General features: G+C 36.9%; 1 protein-coding gene and 1 pseudogene across 1 annotated transcript in view; both read right to left on the bottom strand.

The window, feature by feature from the left end:
- KLHL1 (kelch like family member 1) overlaps positions 1-18,858 on the bottom strand; it is a 419,379-nt gene that overhangs the window by 170,608 nt on the left and 229,913 nt on the right. The gene's annotated exons all lie outside the window — the stretch shown is intronic.
- Positions 2,478-2,570, bottom strand: LOC127492260 (U2 spliceosomal RNA; annotated as a pseudogene).

The following is an 18,858-nucleotide window of genomic DNA, read 5'->3' as shown; positions in this document are numbered from 1 at the left end:
CACTATGTTCCCAAATCTGTATATATGAAATACATGAAACTAGTATAACTTAAAAAAATTAAAAAGTGCTATGTTAAATTATAATTGTTCAATAACTGCTATTGAGTTAACAAATGAAGAGTTATGAGAGTCAGTGAAATCAGATTGCTCTAAATAGCTAAAAGAAGAAAAAGACATTTTTAAGGAAACTTTGAAAGTTTTTGTCTATTTGTTTTCCCAGTTACCCAAGAACCCCTTGCTCTAATAAGCTACAGATGGAATTGTATAGCTATACCATCAAGATACAGTGAGAAATATCATTAAAAAACAGCTCTGTGAAACTCTTATGATGTCTATCTTAACGATATTTTTCACAGCATGTTTCATTTTATTTTATAGTGTCCTCTTTATGACAACCTTGGGAGAAATTTCTTTTGGGTGTTAGAAGTGGGAATAATCATATTTCTCTTGAGTAAATTGACTTGCTTTGATCATGGATGTTTTAAATTATGAAATTGATCTCCTTTTATTTAGCCTTAAGAAATGTTAGAGTCAAATTGAAATCTATGTGGCAGAAAGGCCACAGCCTTTTGTAGCCTGATTTCTTTTACAGACATCTCCAATAATAGCTTCATTTAATATCACTGTAGCAGTTTTAGTTTCTTTTTTACCTTTTATTCCTGCACTTAATTTGGGTTATATTCCTATAATGGTGGATCTTTGTGAGTCATGCTAAATATTTTGGGGACGATTAACATTGTTTCTTAAAAAGTGCTAAACTGGACAAGAGGAGCTGGTAACAGTTATTATTGAATATGTCACTGGCTTATATATTATGTTGCTCATGGTTTTTCTTTGCATATTTTGAAGTTCCGAAGTTCTCTTTGTTCATTGTTTCCCCTCTTTACCAATTTTCCTTTAATGGTAGCCTGCCTAATTTTCCTATGGTATTCACAGTCTAACTTCTAGAATTAATTCTTTTAGTTTCATTACATTTCACCCATGAAATAAATACCAATTTACACTAATTTCTTTTTACATTACTTTGGCACAGCAGCTAATTCACTGTTGCTTGTGATGATCTTTCAAAAAAGACAACTAAACTTTCGGCTGATTTCAGTATAACACATTTCTCTAATTTTAACCAGACATTCATTCAGCATAAATATACTAAACACCTGATGCATGACCTTCTTCACCACTGTTGTGAAGAGGACTAAGTGAATTGGAATCTAAACATTTATCATGGAGGATACATACATAAATGTACAATGTAGTTGTCCCTTAGTATTCACGGGGGATTGGTTACAGGACAATCCATGGATAATGCAATCTACAGATGTGGAAGTTCATTGTAAACAATGAGTTAGTCTTCACATATAACATATGTACATCCTTTTGTATACTTAAATCATCTCTACATTTCTCATAATACCAAATACAACACATACACTATGTAAACAGTTGCTACACAGTACTCTATAGGGAGTAATGATAAGAAAAAAAATATGTATGCATTTAGTACAGACATATTTTTAAACATTTTAGAGAAGTTCCTACCTGAGTTTGGTTAAATACTCACATATAGAGCCCACCAATATGGAGGGGTAAATATCCCTAGAAAACAATACTAGTGAACTTTTTAGGAACTGGATTAACAAATGTTCCTAGTTTAGGGAAAAGCTAAACTGGAAAGTGGGTAATGAGAGATTCTTGTCAGAGGAAAGCATACAAAGACCTGATAGTTGGTAATTAAGTATATGTATGTGACACCATCATTGTTATGTCACAGAAAAATGGTAAAAATTAACAACGAAAGGGCTGTTGAGATGAAACAAAATAGTAATTTATTCTAAAACTTTGTTTCTCCATTAAATGGAATAATATATTCTTTTTCAAATACATTTATTACCATTGAAACACACATATACATAAATATTTTCTAGGTAGATATCAAAAATACCTACTGTAAAGGACAATTTTCCTATTAAATGTAAATTATCACTATGTAAGGCATAACAATGACAGAAATAAAGATTAAATTATACTATTAACTTTTGCTCCCTCACAATATTTTAAAATAACTTTGTGTTGGCCAGCGCCACGGCTCAATAGGCTAATCCTCCGCCTGCGGTGCCGGCACACTGGGTTCTAGTCCCGGTCCGGGTGCCGGATTCTGTCCCAGTTGCTCCTCTTCCAGTCCAGCTCTCTGCTATGGCCTGGGAGTGCAGTGGAGGATGGCCCAAGTGTTTGGGCCCTGTACCCACAAGGGAGACCAGGAGAAACACCTGGCTCCTGGCCTCAGATCAGCGCAGTGTACCAACCAGCTGCAGCACGCCGGCAACAGCGGCCACTGGGGGGTAAACCAACAGAAAAGGAAGACCTTTCTCTCTCTCTCTCTCTCTCACTGTCACTCTGCCTGTCAATAAATAAATAAAAATTAAAAAAAATAAAATAATTATGTAAATTAAAAAATGTAGCTTTATTATAAATAGGCATAAGATTCTTACCATCGTTTTTGTCTAATAATTTCTTGAATTGAACATAAATATATTCTACACTTGATCTTAGCCAAAAGGCCAAGAAGTGATAAACATAAATATATTCTATAATATTAATTTCCTCTGTCATTTAGTTCTATTTCTGTTTTCTGTCATATTATTGCTAATAAATCAATAAGCAGTTATTTCTTTGAAATTTTACTAGTGATATCACTTTTCTATGTCACATAAAATATTAACTAAAAATTAATGCTACATCAAACAGATTGCAAGTAAATTTTTTCAATTATCACTTTTTTATTAAATTTATGGTATGAATGTTAAAATATAACAAAATCTTTCATCATTGTTCAAGTGATTTTACATAAGATTATTTTTACATCATTAATGACTACTATTAAAACAACAGATTGTATAGCATTATAGGAAATCTCTCCCTTATGTAACTATGCTAAGTTAATAACAAAATTTCTTATCACAGTTAGAGTAATCCTCTAATCATTGTTTAAAATGTTATAGAAATTTCAATTTATATGACAGCCACCACATTCTCTCTCCTTCATTTCAATGCACCAGAGTATAAAATATTTACTTAATTTTAATGCAATAGACAACAGGGATTTCAATGTACCAGAGTACAGGGAATTTATTTTATTAGTTTGAAAGATGAGTTCCTGGGAGGCTCTTACTGCCATGTAAACAGAAAACTGAAAAAAGAGTTTGCTTGAGGTTTACTATTGTCTGTATGAAACATGTGAACTTTGGATTTAATATCATAGAAATTTAGTATAATTTTTAAGCATACTTTATAAATGAAAATTTGAGTTTCAGGATGCATATGTGATTCTACCATTTTCCGGAAGGAGATTGAAACCATCACTTCTTGCCTTCATAAGCAGTGTTCTTTCTGCTAATTGAGGTCCTGGACAGAAATGAAGGTTTTCATCTTTGATGACAATATACCCACATATGTGGTGTATGCCACAGCAGGTGTCTCTCTGGAGGGCACAGGTGATAAATCTTGGCCATTCCTTAGGCGTTCTATCCCAAACATATATTTTAATTCTTTACAAGAGGACAGCACTGAGAATTCTCCAAAACTTTAAGTTCTGCCTCCCTTTTGATTATAAATTGTCTTTAATTTTTCCTTTAACCTCACCTTTTACTATAAGCAGGCAAGACAAGCCATCACTTTTTCAGCACTTTGCTTAGAGATGTCTTCTACAAAATACCTTATTTTATCATCCACATGTTCTTCCTTCCACAAAACACTAAGACATGAACACATTTCACCTAAATTGTTTCACCAATTCATGGTCCAAATTCTATTTCACAAAGTTCAATTATGTGATTTCCACTGCCATCTGATACCTTATTTGAATGGCTTTTACCATCCATATTTTTACCAATATATTTTTTTTTTTGACATGCAGAGAGGATAGTGAGAGAGAGAGACAGAGAGAAAGGTCTTCCTTTGCCGTTGGTTCACCCTCCAATGGCCGCAGCGGCCGGCACACTGCGGCTGGCGCACCGCGCTGATCCGAAGGCAGGAGCCAGGTGCTTTTCCTGGTCTCCCATGTGGGTGCAGGGCCCAAGGACTTGGGCCATCCTTCACTGCATTCCCTGGCCACAGCAGAGAGCTGGCCTGGAAGAGGGGCAACTGGGACAGAATCCAGCGCCCCGACTGGGACTAGAACCCGGTGTGCCAACGCCGCAAGGCAGAGGATTAGCCTAGTTAGCGATGGTGCCTGCTTGCCAATATTCTGATCATGAATACTTATGTAATCTTTAAGAAAACTGAGGCTTTCTCACAGCTCTCCTCTCTTTCCCTTCATCAGAACTGCATTTGACATTTTGTTCACAGCAATACAGACTTTTCTAGTAATTCATCTTAAATATCTTCAAGTCTCTCTAGTAACCCGATTAAAAGACTATTTCCAAAGGTTTAGATAATTTGTTATAGCAACACCTGGACTCTTGGTACCAATTTCTATCTTTGTCCATTTGGGTTGCTGTAGCAAAATACCTTATACTGAGTTATTTATCAACAAGAAAAACTTACTGCTTATTGCTCTTAAGGCTAGAAAGTCCAAGATCAAGTCACCAACGTATTTGGTCACTGGCAAGGAGTTATTTCTCATGAATGTTACCTTCTTGCTGCATCCAGACATGACCAAAGGAGTGAAGGAGTTCCCTATGCATTCTTTGTTAAGGGTACTAGAAGCAGTCATGACAGCCCCACCCTCCTGGCCCAAAGTCCTCCCAAATCCTCCATCTCTTACCACAAGTAACTGGGATTCAGATTTCGACATATAAATCTGAGGGTTCAAAACATTCAGACAACAGTAGTGTCCACCCAAAATTTATGTCTACTCCGAACCTCAGAGTGTGACTTTTTGTGGAAATATTAATTTTTTAATTTTTTCTTTAAATATTTTAATTTTAAACTTAATTAGTTTTTAACAGATTCAATGTGCTTTGTAGATACAATTCTAGGAACATAATGATAATCCCTTCCTCCCTCCCTTCTTCCCACCCTCTTTCCTACTCCCTTTTTTTTTTTATTTTTGAGATTACATAATTTAAATTTACACTACAGTAAAAAGCCTTAATACTTCACTGAATAAGAAGGTAGCAATTAAAAAGCAAAGAGAACCTAATTTAGTGGGGCTACAGACAATGGCTATAAACAATAGTTGAAAAGAAAAATGACCATTTCATCCATATGTAGCAAATTTTAAATTAAATAAAATTATAAATGAAAAAGGAGACATTATAGCTGAAACCACTGGAATACAAATGGTCATAAGAAAACATTAGCAAGAAGTATATTCTAATGAACTGGAAAATTTCAAATGCATAGATAAATTCCTGGATTCATAAAATCTACCAAGATTAAATCAAGAATATAGATAGATATAGATATAGATATAGATATAGATATAGATATAGATGATCTAATCTGACCCACAACAAGCAATGACATTGAAGCAGTAATCAAAAGTTTTCATCAAGAAAACTACTTTACTACTGAATTTTACAAAATATTCAAAGGAAAAAAAAAGGCCGGCGCCGCGGCTCGCTTGGCTAATCCTCTGCCCGTGGTGACGGCACTCCAGGTTCTAGTCCCAGTTGGGAAGCCGGATTCTGTCCCGGTTGCTCCTCTTCCAGTCCAGCTCTCTGCTGTGGCCTGGGAAGGCAGTGGAGGATGGCCCAAGTGCTTGGGCCTTGCACCCTCATGGGAGACCAGGAGGAGGCACCTGGCTCCTGGCTCCAGATCGGCGCAGTGCGCCAGCCATAGCAGCCATTTGGAGAGTGAACCAACAGAGGGAAGACCTTTCTCTCTGTCTTTCTCTTTCTCGCTGTCTAACTCTGTCTGTCAAAAAAAAAAAAAAAAAAAAAAATTCAAAGAGGAAGTAGCTCCAATACTCTACGATCTATTTCAAAATACTGAACAGGATGGAACCCTGCCAAACTCTATGAGGCAGCATTACTTTGATACCAAAACTAAGGACACAACTTTTATTTATGAAAATAAAAGTATATATTATATCCTTCACGGCAAAATGGCAGCTCACAGCCTTTAGAACTTTGAGAGAGTAAACTTGTTATTTTTAGTTACTCATCTTGGGTGACTATGGAGCAAACTAATAATGGTAAAGTAACAGAAATCCTATGAAAGATTCATAAAATTGATGTATAAAACGTTTCACATAAAACTATGAAGGCATGGGAATTACTGCCAAGCTTTTCAAAGATACTCTCTCAGTTCTCTAATTGCATATTTTAAAGAAATATTAGTTTTCCCATGCCAAACATTGATTACAAGAAAAATAATCTTATTACAAAACCAACTTCTATTTACATATTTTTCTATTCTGGACTTTAAGCTTTCTCAAAATTTTGGGTGAACAGAAGCACTTCTCCTCAATTATCAGACTCCTTGTGGAAATTACCTTAAAGTTGCTATATTAATATATTGTTATCAAGCATCTAGCTAGTTTTCCTGAGCTTTTGATTTTTTCCTTTGCTTGAATTTTTAATACCTATGTTGAAAGTGCTGACTAAATCCTTGACCACAACCTCAGAATTTCAAAAGGAATGGAAACTTATGAGATAGTAATACCTTGCTGAGGTTCAGAGGGGCTGGTATAGTATCATAACACTAGTCTAGGAGAGGTTTAAGAATTTAATCTGTTGCTAATCTGATGCTTCTCCATATGTTATTTGGGCTCTCTATTCTTTGATTAATTTCCTTCTGGTTCTGCTCTGACCATCAAGTTTGAATTCAGTATTACTTGGGTGACCTATGCCATGTGTGTGCCTCCTGATTTGTAGTTGTTCACCAGGATCTTGATGCTTCTTTGTTCCATGATGTAGTATGGTGATCATGGGTGTTTTACTTTACAGAGTTGGCCAGAGTTTGGATTCTAACCCTTCTCCTTATTGGCTTTATTGGCTGTGTGATTATAGAAGTTTCTTGTGGGTAAATGAAGACAAAAATAGTATCAACCCTAAACACTCTTGTGAATATTAAGTTTGAAGACTAAAATAAACTTGGTATGCTTAGAGTACGACCTGGCTCACAGCATGTATTATATAAATGTAAGACACTACATTTCCTCATTGGACCCTACCCTCCACTTCAGCCTCCTGTTGCTGTCTATACAGTCTATATCCAAATTACTTTACCTTTGCTAATTTTCTTTCTGATCATTCAGTCATTCAAGCAATAAAAGCTATTGAGTGATTGTTCTATGCCTTGTATAACTGTCTCATCTTATCCATAGGGAATACATTCAAAGACCCCAGTAAATGTGTGAAACCATAGATAGTAGCAAACCCCACACATACTGTTGTTTTCTATGCATCTGTGCAATACAGAATAAATATGCACACAGGGATGATTCACACTGGGTATGACACAGTGGGATAGCAAAAGATTTTATCACTCTACTCAAAATGCTTCAAAAGTTAAAATTTATACATTATTTATATCTGAAATTTACTACTTAATATACTTGGAGCACAGTTGACTGAAACCAGAGAAGACCAAACTTCAGATAAGGGAGGAAGACTGTACGTGTTTCATACCAGGAGCACAGAGGCTATCTATCTATCAGCCAATCTATCAATCTATCACCTAACATCTTTCTATTTTCTGTTCCTAAAAATCTAACTTTATAGTGAGGAGGAAAATTTTATGGCATCAAAGAAATAAGAGGAAAAATGAAGGATGTAATGGGTTAAAAAGGATAAGAATGAGAAGGGAATAAAAGACACCAAGGACCAAAGAAGGGGAAATGAATTAGGAGTTAGTCACATTTTTTTTCTCTAGAATTATAATTTCAAGACAAGGAAATATCTACGTTGCAGTTATGCATTCAGAAACTCTTAAAGAAATATTGATGCCATTCAGTCCAATTCTCCTAAATCTCCCTTCTATAAATTTCTTCCATGAATCCCAGGGAAAATAAATTGCCACTACATGTATCATCTTTTAATTACTTGAAAGTTAATATTTTCCCTATGTTATATATTTTAAGGCTAAAGGACTACTATTCTTTAATCTCTCCAAAGGGTTCTAATTTTTTAACCAGATGACAGAGTATTAGCTGAATTTTTCTTTGAAATATTTGCATTTTTATTGTCTCATAAATAAAAATAAACAAAAATAGATATTTACACTGACTCTATGCTGTTTATTTATAGTTTTTCACCTTTCCCAAGAGCATTTGCTAAACAAAGGCAAAAAGAACTAATGTAAAGCAATTACTGTATAAAATATTTAGTTTGCTAATATATCTATATATTTCATTAAATAAATATAGTGATGTGAATATATAAATAATATACATGTTTAATATTATTATTACTACTTTTAAAAAATTTATTTGTTTGAAAGTCAGAGTTACAGAGAGAAGGAGAGACAGAGGGAGATCTTCCATGTTCTGGTTCACTCCTCAGGTAGACTCAACTGTCAGGATTGGGCCAGGCTGAACCCAGGAACCAGGAGCTTCTTCCAGATCTGCCATGTTGGTAGCAGGGGCCCAAGAACTTGGGGCATCCTCCATTGCTTGTCTCGGGCCATTAGCAGGCAGCTAGTTCAGAAGTGGAGCAGCTGAGATGCAAAGTGGTGCCCAAAGGGGATTCTGGCATTTTAGGCAGTGGCTTTACCCCTATGCCACAATGCCAGCCCCTATTTAATATTATTAGACAATACAAGGAAAAAGGTGTTCAAGTAGTTGTGAATATATACTAATCTAACAGTATTCTCCTGGGGCCAGCGTTGTGGCTTAAGTTAATGCCACTTCCTGCAACACTGTCATCCCATGTGAGCACTGATTTGTGCCCTGGCTGTTCCACTTCCAATCCAGCTCCCTGCTAATGGCATGGGAAAAGCAGGGGAAGATGGCCCAAGTATTTGGGTCCCTGCCACCCATAGAGTAGTTCCAGATGAAGCTCTTGGCTCCTGGCTTTGGCTTGGTTCAGCCCTGGCCATTGTGGCCATCTGGAAAGTAAACCAGCAGATGGATGATTTCTCTCTGTCTCGTCCTTTCTCTCTGTAACTCTTTAATAAATAAGTAAATCTTAAAAAATTTAAAATTCCAGTATCCTCCTGTTTCTTTTTGTCATCAGCTTTTAGAAAATGAACAAAGATTAGAATTTCTTTAATTATTCAAGTTATTGATCAACCCCTTGATTAACAATTCAGACTGAATATTTAATAAGTGTCACAGGCTTATTATACATGTATACCTTCTTCCAAGTTTCCCTCAGTGGTAGTTAAATTGCCTTCATGCAAACTTGCCAGAGGAGGTGACTGGCTTTCAATATTTTCTTTACTTTTTTTGTAATTTAAACTTTAACTTACATACAAAATTGCACACATTTAATGGGTACCATCTGATATTTCTATATATGTATATACTTTTTAAATAAAAGGAATATTGCCCTGATTCTGGTGTTTTCTAATCATGATTTTTCAAGAAGAGCCTCTTAGTAATTCTAAGACATCATCGTCTCATTTTGGAAAATGGATTCTATAACTACATCTAGTGAATAAACCTGTTTTCAAGATTAACTGGTACTAGGAAATATCTTAAACTTTAAAACATTATATTAAACAAGTGTACTTATATTTAGGGTATTTTTAAACTCTGGCTATTTCTGATACTGGATTATACATTGGTCAAAAGTTTAATTGTGGTAAATATTATCTGCTAACATAAGAGCAAGTTCTTGGTTCCAATAATTTACAAATTTCACTACTATAAAAATAGTCCAGTCATGTGAACAGTTATACCTCATCTTCATCTAAAAAATTACCAATTATTCCTAAATATTTAACAGTGTCATAAACTGTAAATTATGTTTACACTTGTCAATATAGTAGTATTGATTTTTATAATTATTATTAGACACTTGCTTCTTGGTAGAGACTAAATGTATGTCTTCCTCATCTCTGTAAATTGTACCACATCAGTATTTATCAAGTTTACTTAGTTGTCTAATAGATATCATTGAGAAAGGCAGTAGTCAAAAATGTTAGAAGGAAAGTAAAAATTTCTGCGTAATGTTTAAAATCATATGCTTATGAAAACCCACGGGAGAAATGTTATTGTTGTCAAGCAAATCCTGGAAGAGGAGCAACCGGGACAGAATCCAGCTCCCCTACCGGGACTAGAACCCGGTATGCCGGCGCTGCTAGGTGGAGGATTAGCCTAGTGAGCCGCGGCGCCGGCTACAGATTTATGTTTGATGAAAGCATAAAGAATGAACCTTTGGCAAATGCTGTGATGTAGTCGGTAAAGCTGCCATCTGCAGTGCTGGCATCCCATGAGGGTGCCTGTTCGAGTCATGGCTGCTCCACTTCCAATTCAGCTCTCTGATATGGCCTGAGAAAGCAGTGGAAGATGGCCCAAGTCCTTGGCCCCCTGCACCCACATGGGAGACCTGGAAGAAGCTCCTAACTCCTGGCTTTACATCTGCACAGCCCCAGCCATTGAGGCCATCTGGGCAGTGAACCATCTGATGGAAGACACACCCACTTCTCTGCCTCTGCCTCTCTGTAACTCTGCCTTTCAAATAAATAAATGAATCTTAAGAGAGAAAAAAAAAAAAAGAGTGATCCTCTACAGCTTTGCTGGAAAAAGAAAAACTTCAATGCAAGATAATAATTCTTCTTCTTTCCAGCTAGGACATCTTACAGAAATTTGGCTATAAGAATCTACTTTGGTCTATAAGAATGTATGTATATTTTATCAAATAGTGTTCATTCTCTACTTAGAGAATTCTGAAAGTTTGTGTCTTAACAGGTGATAATTTTTAAAGCCAAAAATAATTGTAATGTCGACTGAGATTTATATACTCTTGCGCTCATGCTTACGAGCATAAATATTCTTTCAAGAGAGTTTTTTATGTGCATAACCTGAAATAGCTGGACAAAGAGGCATGAGTATGAAGCCTGCTTGAGTAAGCACATTGATTATTTTGCAATAAAAATATGCATAGCTTTATCCAACAAATAATACATTACAATTTTTCAAACTTAAAGTCTAAATGTTCTCTATAGAAGCATTTAAAATTATAATTTTGTACTCAATTATTGCTTCAAGAAAATTTTAGACTAATTCCTGTCTGGAATGGATTAATTAATTAGTTGCTTTCAACCAACATTTTAAAATCACAGTCTGGGTTCCATGCTGCAGTATGGCTCCTGACTCTCCTGACTCCTGCTTACTGCTAATACCGACCCTGGAAAGCAATTGTAATGGCTCAAATAATTTGTCCTTGCCATGTACATGGGAGACATGGGATGGCATTCCTTACTCCTATCTTTGGATCCAGCCTGGGCCATTGCAGGCATTTGAGGAGTGAACCAGTGGAAAGGAGTTCCTTTTTCTTTCTCTATGTCACTGATCCTCTCCCTTTGAAATTCATTCATTAAAACACAACAGATTATATCCTATTATATTTAACACATCTAAAGCTTTTTTAACAGCATAAATAACTGCAATACTTTTAAAGGAAAATCAGGTAAAAATTAAAAGCTATAAAAATTATTACTAACAAAACACTAAAATGCAAATTAATGAAAGAATATACTTTGTGAAAAACATTTGGTGGGACAGCATTGTGTTATAGCAGATTAAGCCACCACCTGCAATGCAGGCATCCCATTTCGGTACAGATTGAAGTCCTGGCTCCTCCACTTATGATCCATCTCTCTGCTAATGCACCTAAGAAAGTGGTAGAAGATGGCTCGAGAGCTTAGGCCCCTGCCATCCTTGTGGGAGACCCTGATGAAGCTCCTGGCTCCTGGCTTCAGCCTGGCCCAGCCCTGGCTATTGTAGTTATTTGGGGAGTGAATGAGCACACAGAAGATCTCTCTCTCTTTCTCAGTCTCTCCCTCTTAATATCGTGACTTTTGAATAAAAAAAGTTTTTTTAAAAAAATTGTAAGAAAGGGACAATTATCTTGGTAGCTACCAAATTTAAAATCAATATTCCTCACATTTGAAAAATAATAGTTAGGGCATGATATTAACTTATCTCCCAGAAAATAATTAATCGTAGCTTATTCACTATGTATATATATATATATTTCTTGACTGTGTATCAAATATGAAAGTTGCTGTTAAATGTAAAACATTAATATATTTTCTAAATAACAAGGAATAAAAAGAAACAAGAATGATTGCAAAAAAATAGTGTATAACTCATGTTATCAGCCCAGAGAGTTTTAATATCGAAATGGGTATTCATTATTTCTTCAAATGTCATGATATATGTTAACGATATAAATGCTTTCACATTTAATAAAGCATTGAATAACTATTGATTTTTAAATTATTGAATGTAGAAAGAGTGACTGATTTGTATTGATTTCCTATGATTCTTGTAACAAGTCATGATGCATTGTGACTTAACAAACTACCTTTTTTTTTAATTTATTTGACAGGTAGAGTTACAGACAGTGAGAGAGACAGAGAGAAAGGTCTTCCTTCCGTTGGTTCACTCCCCAAATGGCCACCACGGCCAGCACTGCGCCGATCTGAAGCCAGCAGCCAGGTGCTTCTTCCCAGTCACCCATACAAGTGCAGTGGCCCAAATACTTGGGCCATCCTCCACTGCCTTCAGTGGAGGGCCACAGCAGAGAGCTTGACTGGAAGAGGAGCAACCGGGACTAGAACCCGGTGCCCATATGGGATACCGGCACTGCAGGCGGAGGATTAATCAAGTGAGCCACAGCACCAGCCCACAAACTACCTATTTTTAATCTCACGGTTCTCCAAATCAAAAAAAAAAAAAAAAAAAAAAAAGGTGTCTCAGCTGATATTCTGTTCCAGAACTAAAATCATAGTGTTAGCAAGAATCCATTATTTTTTATATCTTTGGGAATTATTTGTTTTCAAGCTCACTCAACTTGGTGATAACATTCAATTCTATGTGGTTGAGAACTGAGGTCTCAATTTCCTTTCTAGTTGTTGGCTAGAGGTCATTCTAAACTTGTAGATTCCTCTTATGTTGTTTGGGTAGTTGTCCTTTTGGCATCTTTACATGCAACAATGACAGGTTGAATCTTTCCCATACTTTGAATCTCTTTCCTCGTTTTCTGTCTCATTCCTCTCCTGTGTTAATGTCTTAACTCTGGATGATCTCTGGCTTTCATTTCTGCTTTTGGAGAGTCATGCCATTATATTTAAATAATCTGGGATGATCACTTTATCTCAAAGTGGTTTGATTACTGACTTTAGTTTGATCTGCAAAATACATTTACAGTTATGCTCAGGTTGGTGTTTGAATAACCAGCCAATCTTGGCAAATGGGAGAATCCTTATAAATTTGCCAATCATAATTTCTCTGCTTTTCAAATTCATCAATTTTTCATGCTTGCTATTCAAAAACTTAGAACGTTTATCTGATAAATGAAGCATAACAGTCACCAAGTTTTAGTCATTGAACTCAAATTTATCATACATCTAAATATGCTAAGCACTCAATTAGAGAATACACACTTGAAGATGAAAAGGCATAGATATACCCTGAAGGAACTGAAAAAAATGAAAGTTTTTATAAATTGAATATATGAGAGAATAAATTAAATCATTTTATCAATGGAATACTAATATGACACAGTCAATTAAATCTCTTAAAAAGGTATTCCATTTATAATTTATTTGGATTCAAACAATAAAACCTTATTTCAAAAATCTATTACAGAAATCTCTTTGACTCTCAAGAAAACCATGTGTTCTTCTCTCTAGTAAGCTCCATTGACTCTCTTGAAAATCCAACAGAGGGATTCTTCAGAACCTGGAGAAGCAAATATCTTGTTATGGCTCACGGCCCTTTGGCAACGCGACTTCAAGCTGCTAACATGTGGAGAACTGAGCTGATTTAAACGATGCTCTAATTTAGTGCTAAGCACTTCCCTGACATATATGGGCATCCTACAATGCAACGAGTAATTGAGGCTTGTGATCTTAATGAGAGCGTAGAGTCATTCAGAATCACTTTGTTGAGTAGCCTGAAGAGACATGAGACTTGGTTATTTTAACTTCTTGATGTGTAAGACAATAGTGCTAAAATTAGTGAGAGGCAGAGGTGCCTTATTGGACATATCTCTATAGATCCTTTCCTCCATGAGGAATAGGGAGAAGCGAAGCCGTCTGGAGACATGAAGGCCTGAGATCCTTGCCGTCCTCATGTCACGGCTATTTAGGCTGTGACAGGCTGAGTGCCCCTGGAATGAGTTCATGGGTGCCATTGAAAAAACCTGTCTAGAACATTCTCATAGAAGCTACAGGAGCCCTGCAAGCCAAACTAATTACCCGTTGGGGCTGAAATTTTTTTTTTAAACTTTTATTTAATGAATATAAATTTCCAAAGTACGACTTATGGATTACAATGGCTTCCCCCCCATACCGTCCTTCCTACCCACAACCCTCCCCTTTCCCACTCCCTCTCCCCTTCCATTCACATCAAGATTCATTTTCGATTATCTTAATATACAGAAGATCAGCTTAGTATACATTAAGTATGGATTTCAACAGTTTGCTCCCACACAGAAACATAAAGTGAAAAATAATAGATGATTTTTTTTAAATGATGATGAAATCAGAGCAGACCTATTGTCATGTTTAATCCCAGTGAGAGTCAAGTTGGGAATTGATAATTTCTTTTTTTTTTTTTTTTTTTTTTTTTTTTTTTTTTTTTACAGAGGATCAGTTTAGTAAGGATTTCAACAGTTTGCACCCCCATAGAAACACAAAGTGAAATATATTGTTTGAGTACTCGTTATAGCATTAAATCTCAATGTACAGCACATTAAGGATAGAGATCCTACATGAGGAGTAAGTGCACAGTGACTCCTGTTGTTGACTTTACCAATTGACACTCCTGTCTATGGCATCAGTAATCTCCCTATGCTCCAGTCATGAGTTTCCAAGGCTATGGAAGCCCTCTGAGTTCTCCAACTCTTATCTTGTTTAGACAAGGTCATAGTCAAAGTGGAGGTTCTCTCCTCCCTTCAGAGAAAGGTACCTCCTTCTTTGATGACCTGTTCTTTCCACTGGGATCTCACTCGCAGAGATCTTTTGCCAGAGTGTCTTGGCTTTCCATGCCTGAAATACTCTCATGAGCTTTTCAGCCAGCTCCGAATGCCTTTAGGGCTGATTCTGAGGCCAGAGTGCTATTTAGGACATCTGCCATTCTATGAGTCTGCTGAGTATCTCACTTCCCAAGTTGGATCACTCTCCCCTTTATTTACTCCATCGGTTAGCGTTAGCAGGTACTAGACTTCTCTATGTGCTCCCTTTGACTCCCAGTCCCTCCACCATGACCAACTGTGAACTGAAATTGATCACCTGGAACAGTGAGATGGCATTGGTACATGCCACCTCGATGGGATTGAATTGGAATCCCCTGGTATGCTTCCAACTCCACCACTTGGGGCAAGTCAGTGATCCCTGTTGAACATGGGAGTGGGAATGGGAGAGGGAAGAGATGTATAATTTGGGACATGCTCAAGCTGACTTGCCCCAAGTGGTGGGGCTGAAATTTTAAAGTGGGGACAACACATAATTTTGTTGACTAGATTCAGATCTCTATGTTTGTCAGATTGGTTATCAAGTCCAGTCAAACCTCCTCATGAGGTCAAGTCAATCAGACTACAACATAATCTAGGTTTTAACTGACAAACCTGAGTATAAAAGTTGTCATGGCCAAATTGGCAAAGATAGACTAGCAGAAAGATCAGCATAAGTGTAGTAACTGGGTGCATTCTCTTGGGTGGCCTGGGAAAAGATCTTCTAGAAGATATCATTGGAACTGGTTGTTCAATAACAAAGTCTCAAAGGAAATTGATGCGCTTCCCACCAAAGAGTTTGTGACCAGGTGGTCTGCCTGATAATGACCACTGTGATTGACATAAATGCTAGCACATTCGCCCATCTCAGTGAGTTTAGAGATGATTTGTAGAGCCTTACCACCTTTTATTCCCCCTGCTTCCAAGTTCTGGTGAGAATTTTTGCATTTAGGCCCATCTTAGGTATATGTAAAGCTGAGAATCTATCCAACTGAATAGTTCCTATTGTCTCCTCAAAACAATACCAGCTGCCTGGGAGTGGAAAGGACCTTTATTGCCCGAGTTCTCTGTGAGACTATTTTCTCTTTGCAAGAGCTGTGTCTTGACTATGGGCAAGGCCCAGAGAGTCATCATTTTCATGGGCAGCTCAGACTTTGATGTCAGAAGTATCTGATACGATAACTGTCATAGAAGCTGTTGCTGAAGTTGAAGGAATTTGGTTTGCAGCAATTACCACTAAAAATGCCTTTTACAAAATTTCTGTCCACCTGGATGATCAGATTCAATTTTCCTGTATTTGGAATGGATCACAAATGTCTTGAAAGCTTTTACACAAGATTAGTTAAATTTACTGACTATCCGACATATGTTGGCAGGCCATTATCTGAAATTTTTTTTTTTGCTCTGAGAGGGATAACTAGCCTTCACATTTCAGGCTGAGTCAAGGGCACTGCTATACAAGGACTAGAAGGCCTGATATCCTACACATGGCAATATGGTTGGACCTCTAACATAGATAAAGTATGAGAGTTTCCTACCCAAGTGAAATTCCTGGGTGAAATCAGGAAATTATCCCATTCTAGAAGAGATACTATGAAGCTTTTGACTCTTTCTGATCTGACAAATAAAAAGTGCTTGGAAGACCCATTTGGCTACTTGGGGTCTCACATGCCCCACGCTATATTTCTGATAATACCATTTACTAAATTACCAAAGAGTCTGCTACCTTGATTAAGACCCTGATCAACTGGATGCACTGATGACTGCATCAGTCAACTTAATCTGCCCTCTTCTTCAACCCCATGAATCCTACCTGCAGATCCCAAAAACTCCTTACTTTGCTGATGTGTGCCTCTTGCTGATTGGAAAGCAATAGTGACTAGTGGCTCCCACTGGGATTCTGGACCTTTAAGTACCCAGAGTTGGCTGAAAGATATATACCCCATGAGATGAAACTATTGGTCTATCGTTTGACCTTGGTACATAATGAGCACATGACTTATGGCTATGAAATAGTCTTACTATTATAAATGCAGTCATATGACTGGTCCCATTAGAGGATGTGATTTGGTTTGAAGTCTCTAGTGAAGAGAAAGTGGTATATATAGAGAAGTGAGTGAAACCTTTATCATCTAGGATCTTACAACTTCATAAAAGGTTTCACAGCTCCTCCTCTGCTTCCCAGGGAAATCACCAAAAAAGTCAATGTCTCCAATGGCCCACTGGAGCCTCAGACACAGAGGCCAGGGCCTCATCCACTAACATTTGTCCCCAGATATGTTCTACTAGGATGAAAGAGGGAGAGATTTTCATTTAAACCAAGAGAAAAAAACCTGTAAAGTTATTGAGTGCAGTAGAAGACATTTGGTATAATGAGCAGGAATCATGTGGTATAGATGGCTACCCAAACAACTACATATTCATATTTCACTGAATCATATACTTTCTCTAGTAGACTGGCTCTTTTGCATAGGCACCAGCAGGCTACAGACTGGCATATAAAATAAGTCCTTGCCACCACTATGAGAATAATAAATTGGAATAAGGATTGACCTAACAAGCATTTTTTTATTCGCATGGATTTTATTCTGACAAAAGGAATTATAGCAAATAAGAGCAACTTGTTTGACAGTGAAACATGGAAATAATTTATTTTCTGTGCCCAAGAATAATTGTATTTGCTTGGATACATGGAGGACCTCCCATGAAAACTTAGACAACATACTAAATATAGCCAACGCTTTCAGACTGCTATCGCTATTAGAAGATGCTGAATTGCATGAGAAATCTGTCTCATTTGCCAAATTCTGGCCAAAGCTAAAAATATTGTTCACGGACAGATCCCTTGAGTCAATAAGCTAGAGGATTCTTTGCAGATACATCAAGTTGAACTTCTCATTCCATCTGGAAGGTGTTTGCTGTATACTGACTATTTGACACTTTCTCTAGGTTTGGCCTTACTCTCCTTGACTGTACACTCCACTGACCTAGGCCATAGTTTCCAGGCCCTAAAAGGCAACATTATTTTCCTTTTTGTATTCTCTGAGTATATTAAACCAAAAAAAGCTCCAGATCTGTGGTCCATGTTATATATTAATTGGTTGAATCATGAGGAATATAATGCACTAAACAGGGTCCATAGCATTCCCAAGCTCTAGGGATGCTTGATGTTTAAGTGGTAAACTAAAAGAAATGCTTATGTGATGGCTGGTAGTGGACAAAAACAACCCCAGCCTAGACTTCAAGGCTCCAGTGGGTAGTCTAAAGTGATGTTGCAATTCCATGGAACAACAGTCATTTGCACTCAGTGTTTGATCAGGGTCTCCACACTTCTCCTTTAATTGTTCACACAATTTATACAATTTTTGCCTCTTCAGTCCTTTTTCTAATTTTTTTCTCATGCAACTCCCATCTCACAAAATCCATAGATATATCTGTTCAAGAAATTGCCACCACCCTAAGTTTGACTACTTATTGAGTAACACAAGCCCTGGTCCTGCAGATAAAGATCAGCATGTATTGCTGTCATATACCATAAACATACATGCTCGTAACTAGTGATCTTCCAGGTAACTCAAGTGTCCAGGTTTATTAATCTGGACTCAATTAACTCATGCAGTGTTGATGTCACAGAAATGAAACATTTTCATCAATGTAAACTCACATCTGTCAGAGATAAGAAAAACAAGGACATCTGGAATTGGGATAGATGGGTGGCACAGGGATCTACCATCAAGCCCTTTTCTTCTCTCACTCACCCCTACCATAATGTATGTTCACCAGGACC

Source organism: Oryctolagus cuniculus, chromosome 9, assembly GCF_964237555.1.
Source record: "Oryctolagus cuniculus chromosome 9, mOryCun1.1, whole genome shotgun sequence".
NCBI classification, from domain to species: Eukaryota; Metazoa; Chordata; class Mammalia; order Lagomorpha; family Leporidae; genus Oryctolagus; species Oryctolagus cuniculus.
This window is presented reverse-complemented; position numbering and strand designations above follow the sequence as displayed.